Source organism: Falco cherrug, chromosome 1 (assembly GCF_023634085.1).
Source record: "Falco cherrug isolate bFalChe1 chromosome 1, bFalChe1.pri, whole genome shotgun sequence".
In the NCBI taxonomy this organism is placed as follows: Eukaryota; Metazoa; Chordata; class Aves; order Falconiformes; family Falconidae; genus Falco; species Falco cherrug.
The window spans coordinates 48,933,348-48,951,147 of NC_073697.1; the positions used below are offsets into that span (position 1 = coordinate 48,933,348).

Sequence of the window (17,800 nt, forward strand, 5' to 3'; positions counted from 1 at the left end):
CAAGGCTCATGTGTTCCTTAGAGAAGGGGCTTGGACTCTAAAAAACATAGTGCACTGAGGTCTGTTTTGTGGTCTTGCCTGGACTGGTTTAACTAAGGTCATGAACAGCCTGTTACTGGGTTGGGAATATAGCCTTGGCCTTCCAAATCCTGTACCAAACCCTTAATCCTGGGTTTAGCTGGTTTGTCTCCTTTCATTGTAGATGCTGCTTTTGCAAGTGGTAAAAGAGAGGGCCTATAAGGTGTAAATTTGTGTAGTGAGATTCGAGAAATAGCTGCGGACTACATTGTCACATCCATTTAACTGAGAATTATTTTTTTTTTGCTTTTAGTCAGGTACTTTTCTAATGTAGTATTAAAATAGATAGTGAAGAAATCACAGTATGTTGTTATATACAACTTCAGTGTAGCTTTTTTTTACTGTTGGAGCCATTACCTCCTTCCCCATGAGACTGAACACCTTATGTGTTTATCTCGTAGTGTGTTTATTTCCCTGCTTTCTCTGAAAGTATAGGAACATGATTATTCATAATTACACACCTTTTACAGCTCTTTTAAAAGATTGATTTTTTACTTCCTTTTTTTTTTTTTTTTTTTTTACAGTATTGATGTGTGATGCTGTAACATTTTATGCGTCTTCCTACCTTCAGAAAAGCTACAGGTTGTCTGAATCCTCAGTTGAGAAGGACACATTTGTCATCTTCTGCAGTGTTGGTTCTACTTGTACTTCTGCTCTCATCTCAGAGCTCTGGGCAGTTAGGCAGCACACACTGTCAAAACTGTAACAGGAACAGTTGGCACCTCAGAGGAATCTGGTAGTCAGTTGTCAGTATTATTGACCTGAATGACAAAGTGTTTGTGAAGCTCTTGTATGCTTTGATGACCATTGATTTTGGGTATTACTGGCTTTTGGCATGAATTAGAAAACTTGCATTTGTGCTCTCTTCTTTTAAGATTTAATTCCAATTGTTGTTCTTTCAGTCCTGACTGTGATACATTAACCTGCAGTGAGATGGATCTTCCATAACATGTATCACCGCTAAATGAGGTGACTGCACCGGACAATGATTTGGCAATCTGGCATTTTACTTACATTACAGTTATTGTAAAAGGCTCTGACATTTTTACAATAAAGTAGTGTTATTTTGGGGGCTTTTCACAGGTTCAAAGACATCTTTAAAACCACCAATTTCCCCACAACATCATTCTGAAAGAGAAGAAATCTATGACCATTGCTGTCCTTGACAATGAAACACAGTCATTTCTGGAGGTGGTTGTGCTGACAAAAGCACACAGCACTGTGCAAGTCAATGATTGGAGCAAAAATGTGTTCTCCAGTTGAAACTGGTAGAGGAAAGGGGCATAAAACAGATGGCTGTAGTGTCAGGGTTAGAGCTTGATTTGTTTTGTTTTCTTTTTTGTAGTTTTGGCCAGGACCCCAAGTCTATCACAGAGTTAACTCCCATCCTCTTACTAAGGTGCTGTTGGGTCTGCTTATACACTGTGTTGAAGTGTTGTTTATCAGCAGTTCACAGGCAAATAGAAGATATGGTTTTTTTCTTCTCAGTGTACCACTGTTATTTTATACAATATTATAATGCTTCTTGGCAATAGGCTTCACTCCCAAGTAATCAAGAAGAGAACCCAGCTCCCTTTCCCTTTGCTGTTGCTGGTAGGGGCTCATATAAGTGACCCAGCTCTTCCAAAGCTTTGCTTGGAGGAGGTCACTTCATGGGTATGACTTTGGATTTGAGATGTCATACTAAAATACAAGACATACTGATCCTACCAGAGCTGTGCAGATCTGACTTGCTTTTGGCCCTGTAGGAGGCTGCCTTACCTCATACCTAAAAAGTAATACTGAAGATGCTCTCCATCTATCAGGAAAGAATCCCCGCCAGGATTTGCACTAGGAATAAAGTTTCTCACCTGGATTCAGAATAATAAGAATTAAGCTCTCAGCATTTCTTGGGATCAGGCACTAAGAACAGATAGCCTGTGGTCTCTAATGGGAAAACTGCTTGCCGCAGAAGCACTGGTAAGTGAAATGATACTAATAATGTCAAGAGAAGAGAGTGTCTTTCCTACCTGAGGGAATGTAGACAACATAGGTCAGCAGAATTCGTTCTTCTGTACTAAATAGAAGTGTTGCTGGATCGCTTTTCTGTCAGAGAGCCAGTGAAGATATTGATAAACCGTGCTGTTGACCTTTTATACCCACCAGAATGAACAAATGGGAAAAACTACTTCCTCCCCTAAATATAATCAAGCTGGATAATAGCTTTTATTATTACTACAACTGATGGCTACTTCTTCCTCTGTTGGGAGCAATAGCTTTTCTGAAGAGAGAGAAAGAAATATTTTAAAGGAGGAGGAGTCTGATAATAAAAGCTGGAAAAAATTACTCCCTTTGGAATGTAGGGTTTGTGGTGTTTTTGGTTTTGATCCAGTTGTAAAGAGACTCATCAGATTGTTTGGAATGGGGCCAAAATGGGAAAATGGAAGGCTTTTTTCTGTCTGTCTTTTTTTCTAAATAGAAATCCATTTTTTCTGGAAGAATTCTACAGAATTCTGTAAAGTTTTACCACACTTTCTATCTTCATTTTCTAAAACGGAGAAAAGTAGAATTCACCTGCAGAGGAAGAAACCCCGAAAAGACATTAGGAAGGCATGGATTACATTAAGCTGAACTCAGAGGCAAGCAAATAATTCCGGTGACAGCCCTGGATTAAGATTCCTAGGCTTTATTCCCAGGTGGTTCATCTCCTTCTGCAAAATCATAAACAGTTACTTTAAAAAAACCTCAATTCCTGGACTTGCATTTCTGCAAAATGCTTGTAGTGTCTACCACCATTATATTTTTAAGACCATGGATTCAAGCAGCCTATGCAGAAAATATTCTGTTTTAACAGTCACCGATATCGAAGTAATTCTGTGGCTCAGAAGGAATTGGCAAGTGTCAGTAGGATAGCAATCATTTGGATGGGGTGTCTGGAGGGTTGACAGCAGCTCACTGCGAGTAGATGAGAGGACTGAAAATAGATGTTCAGTAGTTCCAACAAAATTACACAAACTGTGCTTATACTTGTCCACAACCCGTGACAAGACATATAAATGGAGTTAGTTTTGGTAGTTCAAGATGCTCAGTATTCTTATTACTTCAAGATATCTATGGAAATACTTTCAGTCTGGCTAGTAGCCCACATAGATTTGCAATCAGATTAGATCCTTAAGGTATTAGTTGTGTAGAGGTTGTGATGTAGGCAAATTCCTGTTTCCAGTATAACTGTGCAACCCTATACCAAGTTGTATTACTTTGTTTGTAAAAAGCAAATATTTTTTCTTAATATTGGCCTAGTAAAGTTTGATAGTAGGGTAACATCTTCATACAGGTAATGCGATTTTGGCATTTGTTAGCAAGAAAAGGGCAAGTGTGGCAACAAATCCACTGAACAGAAAATTGTTTATTACCTGCTCCACAAAAAATTACACTGAAACCAATCTGAGGAATGAATCATTGAAGAATATTTATGTGTTCAGAACTGAATGAATACTTCCTTTAGGCTAAAAAGTCAGAAAATGTGGCTAAACCATTCTGGTATAGAAATACCTGCCAAACAGTTTTCAAGGCATACTGTTCTAAAGCTCCTCTTGCAATTTTGTCTATCGCTTTATTGTGCATAGTTATGAACGCTTCTGCTGAAATGCTACAGAACTTGTCTAGAGAACAAAAGAAAGGGCATTCTTTAAAAGTGTGTATAGTAGATGGGACTGCCAGCTTTACCTCCCATGCAATTGTACAGTCCTGGTGAAGGTCCCAGTGAGGTCAGCAGAACCTTGTTGCAGACTTCAGCAGGCTTTCCTCTGACTCTTAAAAACAGGGCCACTGAAATCAGTGTGATTAAAATGTTTGGATCGTAAGAGAATTGGGCTGGATGTGAGTTAAATAAAATGGATCTTTGATATCTATGACAGATTTCAATCCCTGTCCCATAGTAGAAGGAGTGGGGTTGATTGCTGTGGACCTCAGGAAATACAGAAAGAATGCTTATTAAACTTTGGTTTTCTTGCCTGTCAGATCCATTTTACAAACCTGCGTGATACGCTATAAAGCTAGTTGTCTGCTGCAGACTCCTGGCAGGAATTTGTGACAGCAAAGTGCAGGTGATGGTGTTTTGGAAACCCATCAATAGGAGGGGAAAGGATTCGCAGGGTGTGCAAGAGAGGTAAAAAGCTCGAGATCTGCACTGATGTAGGAATTTTGTGTTATGGTTTTATTATTGTGGCTCTGACCAGGTTACCTCAGTCTACCTAGTTATATAATATCTGTAACTGGAGAATGTTTACTTCCCAAGGCTATTGTTAGGACTGATGGGATGGTGTTTCTACAGTACTTTGGATGTGGACAATTCTATCCAAGTGCTAAAGATTATATTAAATGTGATGTTTTCCAGGCTGCAGTGAGAGAGACAGGAAGTTGTTTGCCTTTCAAGTGAACTGTGGACAGAAAAGGAACTCAATAAGAGTCACTAAAGAAGAAAATCAGCCTGCCAGGTTGGAGCAGCTACTCTACAATTTCTATTTATTTATTAATTTATTTATGTATTTATTTATTTAAATGCTGGGAATTCTATCACAACTTTATGATTTCAACAAATAGTTCAAAGCCATTTTCTACTTAATGAAGGATCAGAGAGCAGTGGCACTGAATACATGATTTCAACAGTTGTTTTTTTTTAATTGTGTGAAATTGAGCTTGATGAATGGTGTCTTTAAAGAGCGGCAGAGTTACTGGAAAGAAGTTATTAACGCAGGAACCTTTACACTTAGTGGATTCAGAAAATCTACAACTGCAGACATAGCAGTTGAAAATCAGTTCTTTCTAAGCATGGGATTAGCCTGAGGGTTGAGCAATTTTGTAGCAGTTAGAAAGGAGCAAGATACCAAGAACATGCTTGAAGATATGACTGAAATTCAAGTCAAGTTGTAACAACAGAGGAAAAGAAAAACATGAATGTATTATGTTTTTTAATGTATTCTTTTCTTAAATCCTTATTTAGGAGAGGCATATTGCACCAAATCAAATTTAGCAGATTTTTTTGATGCAATGAATTTTTTTTCCCCCTTTAATTCGTTTTTTAGGTCAAAAGCTATTTTGGCTGAATAGGGATTAGGTAAAACTCAGAGTTTTTTCCCTGTAAGAGGTTTGAGAGCAGATGACCCGTTCAAGCTGTCTAAGGATCTGCAGTTACGTATTTCAGCTAGTCAGTTGTCCCATCTTAAGTAGACACTCTTGAGTTTTCTTGGTGCTGGCTAAACTGAGCTCAAAGTATAGGAACGCTGGGTCAGAACCAAGGTGACACAATGAACCATTAAAGTTACTGCACCTGACTAAGCAAATCTTTTTTACAGTGTTAAAAATGCTCTTTATGCCACTTTTTACCAGTTGCACAAAATCTTTTCTGTTCCATTCCTAAATGACATTTTGGAAGGAAGGACTTCCTTGCATTCAAGCCATCCTTGCTAGTGTAATAACGTTTTGAATCTTGAAGGGTCGCTTGAGAAACTCATAACTTGCTTCAGGGAGTAATTCAAACCGTGGGTGTAGGACAGAAGCATGGGGAAAAATGTTATGTGGAGCTACTCTTTCCAACCCCTCTGCTTCATCTCTAGTGAAGTTCAATGCATCAACAGGACTGTAACAACACAAAATTTTTGTGTGTGTGCAAAAGTTAGACTGAGTTTCCTCGGGTGGGATGGGGATGTTAAGATCAAAACAAGTGACTGTTAATATGATCCATGTGATAAATGACAGCCAGGATTGGGTGACTGAATACCAGAGTCTTACATACAGATTCTAGGCTGTAGTAAAAGTGCCTTTACTGCATACAAGCTCTGCTTGTATGTCTTCCTCAGCATTACCTTTTATGTATTTCCATGTTCCTTTCCTAAAACAGGACAGATGAAAGAAGGCAGTCCTTGAGACTTTCTCTGAAGCAGTTTGATCCTACACAAGTCCACAGGGTAGACTGAAAAGGGGCTTTTGGCTTTGTGCTCCTAGTCTTGTCACATGAAGATATTGGGCTATTCACAGTGTAAACTGCAGCAGCCAGCTGTCAATCAACTAAAATGACTGTTTCAACAGCTGGGAATCAGTGGGACATGAACTCTGGCTGTGTTCCCTCTCCCCTAGCCACATCCTCTGCAGTAGTCTGGATTCTGTGGAATCCTCTGCTAATTCAATGCTGATTGGAAGCAATTTTGAATGTACAAGAAATCTGAGCCTGGAAAATATTAAGGGAATAGAAACCTTTCCCAGATCTGGTTTATTACAAGGACAGAGAAGTGCTAAGTGGGCTATATCAGGGCTAGTAACTATATACTTGAATCCTCTGTAGCACGAGGAAAACATTTCCAGGTGAAGTCTGCCAATTCATCTCATTCCTTGAGACACGAAGTCAAGCAGAACACATGTGCTATGGAGGTGACTATTACATAAAGCTTTGAAAAACTACAGAAGTAATTATACATAATAATTTATAGCAAGTCTCTCCAATACAGGAGAAGCCTGTGAACACCCCCCGTGAATAGTTAAGTATCTGTATCCTTTGAAGCTTAATTATAGTTGCATTGCCTTTGACAAGCCATAATTTCAGTGATGGGCTGGGGATAAAGGAAAATCCTTGTCTTAAACTTACTATTTTGAGCTTACTCTCCCTTATTTGTCCTTCTAGTTCCACCCATTTCTTTCTAATGATGATAACTGATTATCTTGTTAATAACTTTTTTTCTGGGAGAAGTTGACTACTATTAGCTGTAAATGTGAGGTTGAAAAAGAAGGAAAACGGATGTGAAGATGATATTGCAAGATGTTCATTTTTATTCTTCATACGCTCATAATTAAGCCTACTCTAGTTCTCTCTCTGTGTGGAGCAGGATGCACAGGTTATAACAAGGATTCTTTTCTTCGTGTCTTTATGTGGAACGGGCTGGAAGGAAGGAATCAAATAACTAGTCTAATGTAAATTGGCATAGCTCCATCAGCTACAAAACAGGCCCAAGTGTATTTTTAGTGCAAGCACAAGCTAAACTCACACTGTGGAACAACACTCTTTGGGGGAAGTAGAAGAAGGAAAAGACTTAGGGCAGTCCATAGGTGAATGCTTCAAAATGGTAATTACCGCTTAACAAAAACTTTCTCCATCTCTGAGAATCTGTAGAGGTGGATTTAATTTGACTCTAACATCTGATATTTCACTTTGTCAGCTTTTGCAATATTTTCACATTTGAGTCCTTCCCTATTTACTGTTTGTCACTGTAGCTGTAGAGTTGTAGTTAAACTCTTTATATGCAAAACAGAATCCCTGTTCTTCCTGAACAGATGACTTGGATTTTAAATATCGTTGCAAGCAGAAAACTTGAGTGAAAGGGATACTTCATGCACTTTTGGTGGAATGGTGGAATTAATTTTCTGTTAAATGGTGGAATTAATTTTCTGTTAATCAGAAGCTTTTTGACAAGAACAATTGTGATAAGTTAGGCTACTTCTCAGCACAGTGGCATAAAAGCTGTTTTTCACTGAGAAGTGTAAAATGTCTCTTATGTATGTTGATTGAAGCTCATCCCCTTTTCCTCATCAGGGAAGGATTGTCTGTGTCAGGAAATGAATGGATTATTGGACCTTTTGTCTTACATGTCTCTTCCCGGTGTAAATTTGCTGTAAATTGCTCCTTTGCTAATCAAAAGAGCGAGACTATTTGAATCCCTTTGTGAGTACATGTGTGCATATGTGTATATGTTAATGATTGCCTTTTTCATTTATTTTCAGTCTCTCCAAGTTTCCTGCTAAACAGTACTTTATGTTGACTTAAAAACTTGAAATGGGCTGATGCTCCTACTGCAGCAGAACTCTGCTGTATCTACCGGGATGTGCTATTTTAAGAAAATGTATAACACCACTTCCCATTTGTCAAGCCCTCCTAATTTCACAGGTACTTGTGCAGTGCTGAGATGCTCAGTGGTGGCACAGTTACTCTTGTGAACTTTAAAATGCAAAAGAAATGGATCGTGTGAGATGTTGCATCCAGTGTACGTGCACTTTGCCTCTCCTGTTTCTTTTATGTGCTGAGCAAGAATGAGATGAGAACTCCACCCTGCTTATTATCTGTACAGTAGAGTCAAGTCTGCTGTTACGCATATGTGTTTGGGCTCCATTTGAGCCTTATTTTCAGTGGTACAGTAGTTTTGCTGGAGTCTCTGCCTTGAGTGGTTTTCACTTGGTGCAGAATGAGTGGAAATTAACAGATCTCTTGTACAAGGAAGCTCAGACTAGCAAATGTGGGGAAACTGAGTGTATTTTAAATATCAGCTGTTCTTGTAGTAGTGTAATGCTACCCCCTGTTGGAAATTGGAATACATGGAATATAAACCAGAATACATGGAATTGAAGCCTCTTTGTGTACATTACTTTGTTTCTGTTGCACTTGATAGGACTTCAGAAGTGCCGGTATTTATTTAAAAAAGAAAGAAAAAAAATTTTTTGGCGTAAATAGGAAAGATGTTTTCCCCAGTTATTGGAGCTAATTTAGTTTAAAATAGTCTTTTCATGTTAAAATAAGTTTATAGGCACAGATGTCTGCAATTTTACTGTCTTTCTGTAAGAACACAAATATATAACCTATTACAGTTAATGTTGATTTTTAGTCTACGTAAACATGTATCTATTCATAAAGGCCTTACCATTTCTAAAACAGAAACACAGCTAAAGCTGCTGTATACACTATTATACATGTGTTCACCTGTGAAAATGTGATTGGTTAAAGCAATGCTGTGGGTGCACTGCTGAACCTTCAACAGTCAGGAGGAATGTTTGTTTGAACTCTTCTGCTTAAGCACTATAACTGGAGTTTCTGTATGTACCTTAGGAGAGGTGGTTTAACTAAAAGGAGCCTAGCTGAATAAGGCTCGGAAAAGGGAATGTAATGTTGCAATGAAGACATCTCTAAAAAGTTGGCAACGCTATCTTGAATCATAAAATCTGCTGGATATCTTATGCTTAAGTTAAAAATTGTTCCTTTTCATAAAATTCCAGAACAGACCTTCTGCTACTCTAAATCATGACAGCTCAGCCAAGGAGTTAGGGGAAACAATGTAGCCGCTTCTTATTACCTGGACAAACTGGCCATCTTTATTTTGGCCCTAAGAATATGTGATATGCAGAACTTCAGATTATATCAGGGGTATCTGCCTTGGATCTTAGACCTCTCATTGGAGAAAAAAGGGTTTTATTTCTGATGGTGTATTTTAATGGCAATTGTGTAAGGACTCTTTCATCTCCTGAATGACAGAATGATTGTTATGAGATACATTTGGTGAAAGAAGAGGCAGTGAAGGCTAGTGTTAATACATTTTATTGTGTATCTAGCACCAGTTCACAGGTGTATTTGTTCAGGGTTCTGTGCTCTGAAATCAGGAGATGCTGTGCCCTAGTTGTTCAAGTTTGATGAATATACCCTATGACATTTGCATATGGTGTTTCTATTTTTCATGAAGAATTGTTTTTAGTTCTTCCCTTCTAACTCCTGCACTATTTATGCCCGTGTTTATCAAATATGTTGAATTAAAACTGGTCTTGGAGCCAATTTGCTACGTCTGCTAGGCATTTCTTCTGACTAGCTGAATTCCTCAGCCTGGTCCTGGCTCCTGCTATGGAAGACCTCCTGTATCATCAACTGGGAGTGAAATGTGTTCTGATTATGTTCCAGCGTCTTTGTGCTGTGAGGTCTCTCAGGAAGCTTAATGAGATCATCTGTTCAGCAATATTCATAATAATTCACGTCCGCCTTTTCATTTGAGTTGCTTATACAGATCTACCTAGAGGGTTTGCAATGGCAGTATCTCTCTCCACAGCTCATCACTGTATCTATCCTTACAAAACATCCATGCAATAATGAAGTGCTTCTCCCTGTACGGAAAACAGTACTGCTAATTTTTACCTGTGGTTAAGTAGGACAGATTTTCAAATTCACAGATGCATCTTGTTGGTCTGGAACAATCATAGCAATTTTTTGAAGACCCATGAAAAACTGAAACCTTATGAAATTAGTTTAAAAAATTGTAAGACAAACCCAAAATCTATGTTTGAGGGAGGTGGCAGATGTTTCTTAAGTTGTTGTGGTTTTGGGCATTTCTCTGTAACCACAAGCTGTCTGGCTGATACTGGTGTTAGTACAGTTTACAATGGCTTGGTGTTGTGTGCCTTCAGACTTTGCTGTCTACTTGGAATGAGTCTTATTGCTTTGTGCCTGTTGTACGTGCTCTTGGCTTTTTTTTTTTGTCTAGGAAGTATGCAAACTTGACTTGCAGTAGTGCTTCAGAACAAACACATCACTGATGTGTTTACACCGGGTATTTTATATGCAGTGGATGGTATTGCATAGCTGTTTCCTCTAGAATTCTGTCTCAATACTTTTGTACATAATGAGATATGTATGTGATGTTAAAAGGATGTTATTTAGGTTGAAAAGTTAAGCCCCTCACTGTTAAGGAATTGACAGATTTACAGTTGCTCATGCCATCTTGATTTCACCCACACATGTCCCTCTCATGCAGTGAATGAGGCAGATGTCCTGTGGAAAAAATGATATGTGACCATGTAATTGCATTACAGCCCAGTTGTTCAGCACACTCCTAGTGTGGCTCTTTGGTATGAAGTCATTCTAGAGCAATTTTTGGTTTTGAAAAGCAAAGGACAAGAGCAAATCATGTGCCTTGTTGCTGTGTCAGCTTCCCCATGCCCATATGTTATTCATCGCAGAGCTTGAAAATTGACCCTTCAGCATTGTTACTGAGCCTCCCACCACCCGAATTGCAGGGCCGTCACTGCTAGCTGGCAGCTGGAGATGGCTTTTATCTCAGGGTGGAGGCTGTGCAGCTGGATCCAGGTACTGGCTTTTGTGGTAGCTGTGGCAGAGGACTCAGCCCAGCTTTTCTTTCTCTTCTTTGAGTGGACACTTTCAGAGCATGCTAAAGGCAAGGTGTGTCATTTTCAGAACTAATGGTTGTGTTCTGATGCCAGTGGTCATGTTCGGGATTGGGTGACAAAGGGCTCGTGGCTGCAGGTGGCTGGGAAGTCCACAGCAAGAAGCAGGAGGGCCTCTCTCAACAGAAGCATGCCAAAATCATAGCAGAAGAGTTCCTCTGTAAAAACATGAGAGAGAAGATGGGTACACAAATCTGGACTGGAACTAAACAATGCTTTTGATTCTTGTTTAAATAACGCCTGCAGCTTGTATGTGAGTTGAGCTGTGATTATCCCACAGGTTTTAGGACGTGTATTTTAATGTGAGGCAGAGCATGGCTTGCTAGTGCCACTGAAATCACCAGCTTCATGCTTAGAAAAATAGCTGATGTTTGGGGTTGGCTGAGCAAACCGAGATGTTTCTGAACTGACTTCAGCAATCTTTCTGTAAGCCGCCAGTTGGCTTGCAACAGATGAAGCTGAGTAATCAGAAGTTTGTGGCTGAAATTGGAGCCCCACACCTGAAGCATGCCATGGACAGGAGATTGTTTCGTTTGGAGATGTTACAAAGGATGGCAGAGTTGAATAGTTTTGTATCTTTTGTTCAGGACTTGATCAACTAACTACTAGGCGTTGTGAACCAGCCCATCAAAGCAGATGACCTTTAAAGGTTGCTCCATGTATCTGTATTTCTTGACCTTTCCTGGGAACTTGGATTTATTTTTTTTTGGTTGTTGTGGGTTTTTTTTTTATTTGTTTGTTGTTTGTTTGGGTTTTTTTGTGGTTTTTTTTTCATTTGTTTGTTTTTGGTTTTGTTTTTGTGGTTTTTTTTTCCCCCTGTGGCAGCCTAAGCATTCCAGCTTTAAACTTCTTTGGTTATTTGCACCAAGAATAAGTCATAGTTTTTAATCCTCATGAGGAAAGTACCTTAGCTGTCAGTTTCATTAGGGACTGTTTTCTTTTTGCTTAAATATCTGGGCTTTGCATAACTTTGGACATGTTCAAGACTTTTCCATTTTCTAAAGGCAATTCACACTTCTGGTTTTGTGATGCTGATTTCAAAATCTTTATTCATGATTTCTCATTGGGTCCTTTGCTCCTTTGTGAAGTTTCTGACAGTTCAAGATACTATTGTTATAAACTATATAATGTAACTGTAATTTGCTGCCTCCCTCTACATACAAACTGCATGAAGCAGTCGGAAGGATTGTGATGAAGGGCCACCAGCTGTCTATAGCAGGCATGAGAGTGTTTGCTCGTTGTTAGTCTGCTTCACAGTTTCTGCTTTTCAGGGACCATCCTCTGGATATTGAGTCATGATTTTGATGGTTTTCTCTTGAAAAACGGGGTGTTTTGCATGACCTTGATACTGCATAATAGCCCTAAAATAAACAGAGAGGAGAAAAAAAATCTAGATCATATTCTCCGTGAATATTAAGCAGCCAACCAATGCTGCAATCCATCCTCTCTGTTTCTGAGTGCATTTCTGGTATGTGCTGAATAAAAATCTCACAGTGCAAATAGTTGCTTCTATTACTGTTGAGTATGAATTCCTCTTTCATAACAAGAAGAATCTGGGAGCCTCTCATTTAAGTTGAGCCTTTCTTCCTGTCTGAGCACCCAGACTGTGGCAAAATGTCATGCATGTGCTTAGCCCAAAGCAAATGACACCTAAAAGTCACAGAATCATAGAATAGTTGGGGTTGCAAGGGATCTTTAAAGGTCATCTAGTCCACCTCCCCTGCAATAAGCAGGGACATCTTCCACTAGATCAGGTTGCTCAGAGGTCTGTCCAACTTGACCTCGAATGTTTCCAAGGATGGACACCTACTGCTTCTCTGGGGAACCTGTTCCAGCGTTTCACCACCCTCACTGTAAGCATTTGTCTCTTAATCCAGTCTGAATCTACCCTCTTTTAGTTTAAAACATTACTTGTGATCATACCACAACAAGCCCTGCTAAAAAGTCTGTCCCCATCTTTTTTATAAGCCCCCTTTACGTATTGAAAGGCCTTATATATAAGGCCTTATTATAAGGTCTCTTCCTATATATATATCTATATATATATGTATATATAAGAAATGCAGCCTTCTCTTCTCCAAGCTGAACAACCCCAACTCTCTCAGCCTTTCCTCACCGGAGAGGTGCTCCAGCCCTCTGATCATCTTCGTGGCCCCTCTCTGGACTCGCTCCCACAAGTCTATGTCTTTCCTGTGCTGAGAACTCTAACTCTTACTAGGTTCAGAATAACGAAGCTATAAAAAGCTGGCAAACTTAGATGAGCAGAAAGAAAAGCTTTCTTTCTAAAGATACACAAAGAGAATTACATAAGCTGTGACTGATGAGGTGTGTCTGAAATGTTGACAGTTATCAGGCAAATGGCATTTCATTCCTCTTGCCAGTGATGATGGAGCCCAGCTTAGCCTTACAATCTACAGAAGGTGATCTATTTTTTCTTGGAAGCGTGGTTTCCTCCTTTTTAGGAGGAAAGATACAAAACAAAATTTTTTTGGTTCTTTGAAAATACACGTTTTCTATGGAACAGTTATATATCAGTTCCTACCCTTAGAGTCAGTAATGGGAGGGATTAGTCTTCAGACAATATTTTTCTTCTTTCTTATCTGTCCATCTGACTTGCAAGCTCCTGGTTCCTTTTTACAGCACAGAGATGAGCGTACAAGGCAGTTGTGATGCCTTTTGTTACTGTGAATCTGGCAAAACTTCTTCCAAAACCAGGAAATGGAGCAGTACAGAATCTTTGCTTCTTGATGTGCAGCTTATACTGGAAAATCTGGACTTTGGGGCTGATCTTGTGCCCAACGACTAAAACTGCCATTAGCAGCAGCAGAGCAGGGTTGGGTCTGTAGTCCACAGGAAGTGATTTGAGTATATAGAGAAAGGTAGGCATAGTTTTCTTAATGCGGGACAGTACTTGTGTCTGATAATTTTTTGAAAATGAGAACTGATCTGATAAATCGTATGTTTCATGAAATTTAAAGTGAATGAAACTTTGAATGAAATAAGATTAAACTTAAAGGTGAAAGACAATGATATACCAAATATATATAGGGGGCGAGGGGGAAAATCCCATTTTGATTGTAAAAAGGATTATGCACTACGATGATTATTTGCACACACAGAAATAAATGCCAAGTCTTAGCTTCTGTTTAGCTGTTTAGGGCAACAGAGCTAATCCATGAATAATGATCCAGTGTATCAGACTAGTGGGTTCTCCTAACATCTATCATTGAAACCCTGCTCAGGATATTTGGAAGCAGAAAATAAAAAATGAATGCCATCTGACAGCAGCCAGGTCACTACCAGAGTTAAAATAGCCCTGGACACATACTTCATGATGTGTGATATACAAGTGGTACATATCCGTTTACTGTGGGTGTTCTAGTGGTGAGGTTGTTTGAACTAACAACCATGCATCACATACTTCAGCACTCAGCTCTTGGGTCACAGATAAAAGAACCTACATTATTTTTATTAATTATTATTTTATTTTAATTATATTTTAATTATATGAAATTTATAGAAATATTAGATATAAATATAGATATGAAAATAAATATTAAAATATATTTAACTTATATTCATGAGTAATATTATGAGATACACAGGATTTAGATACTCTGTTAGTTATAGCCTGAATATCATAGCAGGCATAAGAAAAGCATGTTGAGTGGGGTCACTTACTCTGTTTTTTCTTTGATGTAATCATAGAGTAGGTTGAGATATGTATTATACTTTGCATTTGAAAACCATACGTTTTACATTTGTACATTATGCCATAATAATTTAAAAAGTTTCTCCTACAGACAAAAGCATATTTGACAAAAGCAGTCTGGCAGAATTAAAAAAAAAAGCTTTTAAGTCTCTGGTACCATTCTTTCCACTGAATTGCCTTAGTAGTAGCCATTGCATTAGCGAAGCCTCTGCCTTAGAGAGGATTGCAGCAGGAGGCCTCAGAGTTGCAGAAAGAATAGAATATGATTTATTGAAATGGAAATGAAGACAACAATCTTACAGACTAGAAAAACTACTTGATAACAAAAGACTGATTTTATTTTTTTTATTGTCTCAGACTGATTTTTTTATGTAGTCACACTGATTCTTTTAGTTATTTGTTGTCCTTCATCTAGTCCCTATAACTTCGACAATATTTTATCAGTGTCCCACATCTGATGTAATGTCACACATCAAACTTCTGTTGGCCTTTTTGCATCTTTCTTTGTCAATTATAATCTAATCCTCAAACAATTATTTTGAAAGTATATTTATTTGATACTGTCTAGCCTTTATAAATTTTCTCATCTTACCTAACTTGTACATTTTTATGAAAAACATTTTAGAATTTATTTTATAAAAATGACTAGGAGTTCCAGGCATGGAATAGGACTCCACTGTTGAACAAACTGTACCTATGTTAACAAAATTATTTGTCTTTATTTTTCAGTTATTTCCATACATATATGATGCATAAAAGGCAAATGATGGTTTAAATTCTCACTCATATTCAGAGATCAGAAAGCCATGGTGACTGATTTTAACTTGCATTAAGTAGCATATCACCAAAAAAAATTATCTGCGACTGAAATGTTTTTAACTGTTTGGCATTGCTGACTTTTCAGTCCTCACTCTTGCAGAAGAGCTGTACTTGTGCAATGCTGAGACAGGGAAAAACAGCAAAACGTGATTTGCAAGTAAATCAGGTAGTTATAGCTTGAATTTACATGGGGAGCAGAGCTGTGTAGCTAGGAGGACCGTATGCTATTTTGCAGATAACAACTTTACTATGAGGTGAGAAGAAAACCAATCAGTATAAAACTATGCAGTTTATTCTTTGTTTCTTTGCATTACTGTTGCTTGTAACCTCTGTAATGATGAAAGAGGACTTCTTTGTGGGGGATTATGTATAAACAAAGAACCAAAATGCCATTTTTTCTTCAAAGAGCTTCCGGTCTCCTTTAGGGTTTTCTGCTTTCTACCCTTTATTTCTATCCGTGTTTTTCCCACAATTTCAGATATTCTGATGTGTAATGCATTTATGGAAAGAGAGTTAAAAATATTTTTCCAACTTGCTATCTAGTTTCATGCAACAAGCCTATGCCCTGAATGACAGCCAGGCTGTGCAGATTAATGAATCTAGAGGCAAAGGTGAGGAGGATAATTATTTTTCCCCTCCCAAACCAATTTTTGTTTGACTTTGTGAACTAAGTAATACACAGTTTGGCCCCCATACCGCAAAAGTTACAAAAAAGCCCCCCCAAACTTTTTGGTTTTGGAAGCAAAAAAGTTGCCAGAAAATGGTGAGATTCTTTCTTATTAGCAAGAGCTGATTTTTATGCGTTTCGACACTGAAGTCTGCCACTTTCTATTGCATTAAGTAAGCTAGTAGATGCTACCTTCAGAGGCAGCATAATGTGCTTTACATCCATAGACATAACGAGTCAGGGAAATTATTTTTTGGTATTCTATATCAGTAAACTCCTAACAAGTTACTGGGGGCATGAAAAAGCATTTTCCAATTCTGCTATAAACAGTAGTTGCAAAAAATTCGTAGAAATTCTACTGTAATGGAAAAATATTGTTACCTAAATATACAGAATGCTGCTTGTAATGGACTCCAAAGTCCTCTGTCCTTTATCTGTGCAGAAACTTCTGCGTATTCCCCAAATGAAAGCAGCAACTTCTGTGGTGTCACACAGTAACTATAGAAACAAATAACATTCACTATGGTTAAATTAATACAATAATCTATTTTTGAAATGCTGTGGGATGTTTTTTCTCTTCCATGAAATCTTGGTCATGTTTCTGATTTCCTCCCCCTCTGTTCTACTTTAAACAGTTGCTCAAATTCAGTGTATTATATATTAAAATATACAGCTAGCACAAAAGCTCAAGGAAATACTGAAGCTGTAGATTCCATGTTTGCAATAGGATCTGTTATTCCCCTATTGAAAGTTATTCTGTGTTGCAGATTTTAAAACAGTATATAAAAAAAGCCAACTTGCTCTTCCGCAATTGATCCAAGTAAACTATTTTAATGTATGTTTTATTGGCTGAAACAGAATCAGTCTAATCTTTCCTAATCTTTTTCTGGTTCATTTCAAGGTACAGGAAAGCCGAAAAAAGCCTTTCCATATAACTTTAACTCAAGTTGGATCTAGTTGCTAGCTCTGACAGTTTTTTGTGAGGGTCACTTGTAATGAGCTTTATATCATAATAAGTTTGCCTGTAGTATGACTTGAACTTCTACATGGATAATCTACATAAATAATCTATTTTGGCTTCTATTGAAAAATTTTGGGAAGTCAACACGCTGCCTGTATAAGGGGAAGATATATGTAATGTATATATAAAGTTTTAAGTGTGTCTGAAAAGCCACCACTTTGTCAGAAGGCGCAGGAAACAGGCAGTTATCACAGGTCACAAGTCTGTGCCTTTAGGTGAAGAAAATTACTGTCAGGTGTCAATACAAAATGGAATTTTATTGTTTTGGAACTGAGCAGTATTATTGCTCAGCTCCAACAGGTATATAATGTTTTTCCACTTCAAAGTCCAGAAGACATGTTTCTTTATGAAAAAGAAAGGATCATGATGATGAATTCTTCTTCTCACCAAGATTGCAGAAATAAAAGAGATCTCTTTAGGAGAGTGGTGGTCAGTAGCACAGACCAGACTGACTGCAGCATAACTTGATGTTGATGTGCAGGAGCAGTGTTGATACCATCTGGAGATGGAAAAGCCAGAGTGTCGCCCAGACCAGCTTTGA

At 38.2% G+C, this 17,800-nt stretch overlaps 1 protein-coding gene across 4 annotated transcripts in view; it reads left to right on the forward strand.

Moving 5' to 3' along the window:
• The window catches only part of DOK7 (docking protein 7), a 78,567-nt gene that overhangs the window by 34,859 nt on the left and 25,908 nt on the right, over positions 1-17,800 (forward strand). The gene's annotated exons all lie outside the window — the stretch shown is intronic.